Genomic DNA, 8,149 nt, shown 5'->3' with positions numbered 1-8,149 from the left:
AATTATAAAAATCATACTAATAAACATCATAAGTTAAAATCATCCCAATTAGGGATGGCTATGGGTCGGGTTTTTGGTCCACCGAACCCGACACGAGAACAAGGGAACCTCCATCCGAGACCCGACCTGGCAAAAATAAAGTTTCACCCGACCCGACCCGAATATATGAATTAGAAACCCGACCAAAATAAAAAAATTATTTTTATTCAATAAAAACAGTGATTTAATTGGAATATATATAGGGGTATTATTGTAATTATAAGTAAATATATAAGGTAAAATTATATATTTTTTTGGTCGGGTCGGGTATTTTTCACCCTAAAACCAGACCCAACCAAAATAAAGTTTCACCCGACCCGATCCTAATATATGAATTAGAAATTTGACCCGACTCGACCCGAAATAATAAAAAAATATTTTTATTAAATAAAAACAGTGACTTAATTGAAAAATATTATATATGGAGGAGTATTATTGTAATTATTCCTAAATATATAAGGTAAAATTATATATATTTTTCGGGTCGGGTATTTTTCACCCTAAACTCGAACTCGACCCGATCCGAATATCACACTTAAAAAAACCGACCTGACCCGACCAAAATAAAGTTTCACCCGACCCGACCCGACCCGACCCGAATATATGAATTAGAAACCCGACCCGAAATAATAAAAAATATTTTTATTCAATATATGAATAAGTTACCAAAAGATTAATGATGGTAGTATGATCAAATTTCAATTCCCTCCAACAAGGGAATTGAATTCCATCATAGAATGGATGGAATTCACTTTCCCTCATTTGGTGGAAAGTTGAAGCCATGAGGGATTCTAATTCCCTTGGAAAACTTAAACCAAACATGAGAAAGTGATGTAATTGAATTCTAATTCTCCTTAATTTCAAGGGATTCATGCCAACCAAACGACACCTGAAAATTTTGTGAGCATCCTAAGCGGGCCCCATAATAGAAGAAAAACATGGTTTCTTGGTTCCCACAAATATGGGTGAGGGGGAAAACCTGGTCTTAACTCATCATCTTCATCAAGTGTGTGTATCAGCATGGCGTGTTCATCTTTCACGCCCCCGGGGGGGAAGAGCGACGTTAAGAATCAAATTTAAATTTAAGCTTTGTTCAGATTCTCATGTTTTATTTATTTTTAATTATTTTATTAAGAAAAAGAGATTCAATTGATGAACAAAAGGGTAAATTCATTTCCTCATAATCTACAGGTGAAGTGTCTTTATCAGATGAACCAAAGTGGTATTTTTAGATTTGAGAAGATGTGGTTACGACATTAACATTCACTTCTCCTACCTAGCTGTTACTCACCATAAATTTTACGAATATTTAAATTTATAATAACAACTTAAAAATATTTATATAAATTAATAGTATGAGAAAATATGGTTTTAATATATCTTTGCCCTTTAAAAATAATTATAGGGCCGCATGAAAGGAGCAGTAGTGTGATTGAGATTCAGGACTATATGCAAAGTCCATGAAAGGGGACAAAGAAAAGCAGCTACTTGTCTTCCTGTCTGTATTAAAGTCGTGAGTTTGCTTATTCATATGTGGCCATGTTTCCACATGCTGATGGATCCAATGTCCTCGGTCCCATCACACCATGTACAAGTTCCATTGCTTTTATTTACTTCCTTCTTTTATTAGTCTAAAATAAATATAAACTAACATTTGTTCGAAAGATTCTTGATAATGAACATTTATATAATTATTTAGACACCATGCTCGAATTCGAACTTCAAGAGATAACAATAAGCATTTTTCAAAAAAAAATATATATTCAAAAAAAAAAGATAATGACGCACTTTTGTGGTTTTCTCTGGGTGCACGTTAGCAGGACTAATGGAATATGAGAATCCCGTCGTGTTTCCGATGGTTTCGTCTGACCTAGAATCCGATAGTCAGTTCAGTTTCTTTTTTCTACCTCATTAGTGCTCGTTTGATCGTCTGATGGACTGGAGAAAGCTGTTTGGGTGTTCAGTAGGAAAAGACCTAGAGTTCTTCCCTCCAAAGCTTCGAGACGGGATTCCGACAGTCCTTCCTCCTCCTGAGATCTTAAAAGATGGAATCTCTGAATGAAAGCTTTCTTTAGTGGGGCAATTCCTTGGGGTAGCACCTAATTTCTCCTCATTGCAAAGGATCGTTGACAATCTGTGGAATGAGGCATTGTTGGGTTCTCGAGTGCAGGCGAGTTCGGTTGGTAACAATCTTTTCATTTTTTCTTTTAACTCTGAATCTGCTAGAGATTGGATATTAGAAAACGATCCATGACACATTCAAAATAAGCCTCTAATTCTTAGGAAACGGGATCCAAACTTGAAACGACTCAACTTTAACTTATCAAAAATTCCAGTTTGGGTTCATCTATACAATGTGCCACTAGAACTCTTTTCGCGAGCTGGATTAAGTTATATTGCTAGTGCCATATGTGTTCCCCTATTAATGGATTCAATTACAACATTCAAAACTAGACTAGAATATGCTAAAATCTATGTTGAAATTGGGGTGAACGATGAAATCCCCAAATATGTAGATGTTGTACTAAAAGATGGGCAAGCTACTTCAATTACTGTTGAGATACCCTGGCTTCCACAGTGTTTTAGAAAATGTAAAGTTTTTCGGCATAATGAGAAGGAAAGCTTGGAAAAAACTAATTCAGCTCCGATTGTTTCTCAAGTATGTAAAAAGAAGGGAGAATAAAAATTTAATACAGTGGCCCCAATAGTTGGAGGAATTGAGGCCCTGCATGAATAGGAGAAATCTGGACCTAAGGCTATAGAAGTGCAAAGTAAGAAAGTAGCTGAAAAAGAACTAGAACCAGAATGTATTGAAAATTTAGTAGTTCCTAATGATTCTGTACTTTAGAATGAGCTAACTACTACTCAACCTCCAATTGTAGTTCCTAATGATTCTGTTGTTGAGAGTGATCATAACCCTACTGAACCTATTGTTTCTACTGTTGATGGTAAAGTTGCTATTCAACCAGCTATTCTTAAATGGGGTAGAGGCAGACATGTTAAGATACTTCAAAAACAACATTAGTAGGATCAAAGAACAGATTTGAAGTCCTAAATTCGGTTGATGAGAATCCGCCAAACTCATAGGGCCAACCAAGGAAAAATCAAATGGCTTATTTAGAAGTTGCAGGATTGGTGAATAAGCTTAAATAAAAAAAGAATGATCATTTAGACAAAACTAAAAGTCTTACAATAGGTGGTAATGGGAGTACTTTGGGCTTACATTCTCAATGATTATTAGCTTTTGGAATGTTAGAGGATTAAACAGTCCTCTAAAACAAGATAGAGTGTTGTAAAGGGCAAATCAAAACAAAGTTGATGTTTTATGTTTATTGGAGACTCGAGTAAAAGTTGATAAGTCAGTGGGTTCTTAAGACAAAATTTTCTAACTGTAATGTATGCTCAAATTATGATAATGCTTTAAATAAGAAGATATGGGTTCTATGGAGAAAAAGAATGGATTTTTCAATCAGTCATGTTTCAGACCAGTGTATTACTTTCAAAGGTATTTATCTTGGTGCTCCACTGTTTATTACAGTAATTTATGGTAGCAATAATGACATTGTTCGAAGACAGATTTGGCAGCAGCTACGCGACTTGGAAAGAAAATTAGGCAAATTCCCTTGGATCCTGGGAGGGGACTTCAATGTTATTATACATTCAAATGAAAGCTCAGACTATGAGTTTTTAGGTCCTTACATTACTTCTGATATGAAATATTTCCAAGATGTCACTCAGGAACTGGATTTTCAAGATCATCCCTATTTCGGGCCTTCCTTCACATGGAGTAGCAAACAACATGATTCTTTCCTTGCAAAGAAACTTGTCAGGGTACTGATAAATTCCATGTGGGTGAATGCTTTCCATTACTATTTTGTTGAATTCCTTACTCCAAACATTTCAGATCATTGTATGGCTCTTATTTGGCTCACCAACGAGGTTCCAGCTAATCGATCTAAACCATTCAAATTCTTCAACTTCTGGACCTTCAACCTAATTTACTGTATAAGGTAAGGCAGTCTTGGAAAATTACAATTCAAGGCAACCCAATGAAGGTTCTCTTTCTTAAATTAAAGCATCTCAAAGTCTACCTAAAGAACATAAATAAAGCTTGTTATAGTGATCTCTCAACTCGGGTAAGGCAAAAGAGAATTGAGTTGGAACAGCAACAACTTTTTACCTTAAAAGGAGATGATGTATTTGAAAAGGAGCTAAAATTACAAAACGAGTTAAAAACTCTTGAAGAAGCGGAGACAATGTTCCTTAAACAAAAGGTTAAAGTGTAGTGGTTAAAGGAAGGTGATAAATATTCTAAATTCTTCTATTCTATTGTTGTAATTAAAATCAGGAGGGAAACTATCCGGGTGCTTGTTGATGAACAAGGAAACATATTAGAATCCTTTGATGCTATGGTCTCTGAAGTGATAGATTTCTTCTCTAACATGATTGGTACTGCTGATCCCAGGGTTAATGACAGTAATCCTAATCTTCTGAAAGAATTGCTCCAATTTACCATGCTTTTTGAAGCTTCTTCTAGCCTTGTCAAGGAAGTTATAAGAGAGGAGATTTAGGATGCCATTTTATGCCAAGGTAATGATAAAGCTTCTGGTTCTGATGGTTTCACCCCATATTTTTTTCATGAAATCCTGGTCTGTTGTGGGTGATGATGTGGTGGTTGTTAAATTTTTCTTCCAAAAGTCCTTCATTCTGCCAGCATTCAATGCAACTACTATTGCATTGGTACCTAAAGTACCAAATTCTAGTAAGGTTAAAGACTTTCGGTTAATCTCCTGTTATTCAGTGGTTTACAAGACTATTACTAAGATTTTAATCAAAAGATTGGCTAATCTTCTCCCAGAGATGATAACTTCAAATCATACTGCTTTTATTAAAGGAAGGAGTATTATTGATAACACTCTTCTTGCTCAGGAAATGGTAAAAGGTTATGGAAGAAAATCTATCTCTCTAAGATGTTCCTTGAAAATTGATCTCCAAAAGAAATTTGACTCCCTTCATTGGGGTTTTATTTCAGCTATTCTAAAGGTTTTAGACCTTCCAAGCAGTTTCATAGGTTGGATTGAAGCATGTTTTACTGAAGCTAGATACCACATATCATTTAATGGGAGTTTGATTGGCTACTTCAAGGGAGCAAGGGGAATAAGACAGGGAGACCCTTTTTCTCCTTTCTTATTTATTCATTCAATGAACGAGCTCTCTAGAATTCTTAACTTGGCAGCTTCTAGAAATATGTTTGATTATCACCCTAAATGCAAGAAGATATGTATTGCACACTTAACTTTTGCTGATGATATGATATTTTTTGTAAAGGTAATGTTGAATATGTTGTTGGAATCATAAGTATCTTAGATCACTTCTATGAAATGTCTGGCCTCAAGCTCAATGCTGCTAAATGTGAATTTTTTGCTGTTGAAATCACTATTAGTAATATTGAGGTTATTAAACAGATTACAAGATTCAAACATGGTTGATTACCTGTGAGATACTTAGGAGTCCCTTTAGTCACTAGGAAACTCTCTGAAAAGGATTGTGAGGTTCTTATTGATAAGATCAAGTCAAGGCTCCACCACTGGTCAAGAAAGAACTTGAGTTATGCAGGTAGACTTGAACTAGTCCGATATGATCTGTTTAGTGTTGCAAACTATTGGTGTAGGCAGTTAATTCTGCCCCAATCTATCATTAACAAGATCGAGCAACTTTGCTATCGATTTTTCTGGAAATGAGCTGATAAGGCCGCTTCTGGAGCCAGAGTTAGCTGGGAGAAAATCTGTCACTCAAAATATGAAGGAGGGCTAGGTTTGAAGAAAATCAAATCCTGGAACAAAGCTTGTCTTATGCATCTTATCAGAAATATCCTTGCGAGAGAGCGTTCTTTATGGGTAGCTTGGCTTAAAAGCTATGTTTTAAAGGAGAATGACTTTTGGTACTTAGAAGGAGGAGCTAATATTAGTTGGTGCTTAAACAGAATAACTAAATTGAAGACAAAAGCTCTTCTTATCCTTTCTTCTGGAGCCAAGTAGATTAGGGAAATTTGGGAAGAGGTACAGGTGAAAGGGATAAAGTACCATGACATAAATTGATATGGTTTCCTCTACATATTCTGAAACATAGTATGATTGCTTGGATGGCTCTCTTGGACAAACTTCCATCAAGGGACAGACTTCAAAGAATGGGGATTGTTACAGATGGTAATTGTGTTATCTGCAGCAAAGCATTGGAGAAAGGGACCACTTGTTCCTACAGTGCCCCTTGGTTGTTTCTTTATGGGAGTCCATTTTGTTCCTTAACGGGTTGAGGAGAACCACTTTGTCATGGGGGGATATGTTATCATGGGCTTGTGGTGCTTGGAAAGGTAAGTCCCTTCTCACAACTATCTTGAAGCTAGCTTGGTGTGCATTTATCTATACCCTGTGGGAGGAAAGAAATCGAAGATTGTTCCAAGGTTGCTCCAGAACTGCTGAAGAGATTCTTAAAGTTATTAAGGAAATTGTAGGTATTCAATTAAGGGGAAGAAACATTAACAGACTAGATAGTGTTAATATCAATCTTTGTAATTTTTGGGGTATAGTCTAACCGATCATTTGATTTTGTAAGTAGATTGTTCATATGGGTTTAGGTTGGTGATTGGTTTTTGTAGCAGAACTCTGCTCCTTTGGGTAATAAAAATAAATTATCCAAAAAAAAAAAGCATTTTTCAAATTATTTTTTGCTTATTTTACCATTTTAAAATTCAAATGATTTTAATTAATTTCAGACATGCATGATACATACAAAGCAACCTAACGTCTAGCTTCATATATATCTAAGAATACATCCCTCTACTCTCCTTAATACTAATATCTAAATATTAAAGATAGGCGTTTAATAAACAAAATTTAATTTCTCTCTCGAATAAGTTCGATCCCTAACTTTATATCGACTTAAACACTTGATGTTTCCTACATGTCTTTCATGATTAGCAAACAAGATGGTCGGTAGAAATAGTTACTCACCAAATTTGGAGGGAACAAAATATAAATAAATCGATGATTAGACTTAAAAACTAAGCTCTTGAATCTGCATTTAAGCAAATAATGGCAACCCAATTTTACGTCGAGAGTGGAGAGATTTGGCATTCACATCTCATCTCCAAGTTAAAAACATAAACACGTGCAAGATCAGGCAAACATTAACTCGTGGAACAAAGTACTGGTCAACCGTCAAAGATTATTGCTTACAAGTCACCGCCAAAATGTTTTTCGGTTTTTTCAGGGCCATGGCACTTAAGTGGGGAAATTCCAATATTAATCCCTTTAAATTTTGAAGTTAATGTATAGGCTAAACATTAAGCATAATTTAATTTGTCTTCTCAAAATTAATTTAATAATCTGCAGTAAGGGATGGAAAGGATCTTGAAATTGAGCATAATTAATAAGATAAGAGTGTTAAAGGCTTGTTGTTTCCTTAAACAAATCAAAAATAATATCCGTTGAGCGAGCCAGCTTCGCAAAATTGGCCCAATAGGACAAAAAATTTAATCCATTACGTCCTCTTCAAAATTAATTTTGATTTACAGCAAATGTTACGGTGTAGGGTATATGACGAGTTTGCCCAAATAATTTTTTTATTCAAACTCGTTGTTTCAGAGTGAAAAATTTTAATAAAAAAATATTTTTTTATAACTCGTCATGCTCATGCGAGGAGTTGTAAGTTACTGTAATAAATATTGTAGTTCCCAAAATAAAATATCTAATAGCATATTAGACTAAATAATTAACCCACCTATAATATTGGGCCAAAATTGCCAGCCCGCTTTCATTAACCCAACTATGACCTATAGCAGAAAACTCGTTGGATGGGGAACCAAGGACCAATCGCACACCCATAAAAAAAGGTATAATACTAAAATTAGCCCCTAATATTTTCTAAACTAATCATTTTGGTTTCCTAACAGTTGATAGAATAATTTCTTTGGTCCTTATTCTTTTTTTCTTTAGCATTTTAACCCTCAACGTTTCATTTTAGGTTAAAAAAGGCCTCTATTTTAGAGTGTCATTTGTGTCTTAACTAATAGTTTACATCTATAGAGGGGACCTTTTATCCTAAAGTGAAA

General features: G+C 35.0%; 1 protein-coding gene across 1 annotated transcript in view; it reads right to left on the bottom strand.

Moving 5' to 3' along the window:
* Positions 1-231: 231 nt before the first annotated feature.
* The window catches only part of LOC120216415 (probable trehalose-phosphate phosphatase I), a 31,425-nt gene continuing 23,507 nt past the window's right edge, over positions 232-8,149 (bottom strand). Inside the window, exon 12 of the mRNA XM_039213845.1 lies at positions 232-248. The gene's annotated coding sequence lies outside the window, so the exon portion shown is untranslated. The remainder of the gene's footprint in view (positions 249-8,149) is intronic.

Source organism: Hibiscus syriacus, unplaced genomic scaffold (genome assembly GCF_006381635.1).
Source record: "Hibiscus syriacus cultivar Baekdansim isolate YM2019G1 unplaced genomic scaffold, ASM638163v2 tig00110160_pilon, whole genome shotgun sequence".
Classification (NCBI taxonomy): Eukaryota; Viridiplantae; Streptophyta; class Magnoliopsida; order Malvales; family Malvaceae; genus Hibiscus; species Hibiscus syriacus.
Note: the sequence above shows the minus strand (reverse complement) of the source record. Positions and strands in the feature narration are given on the sequence as shown.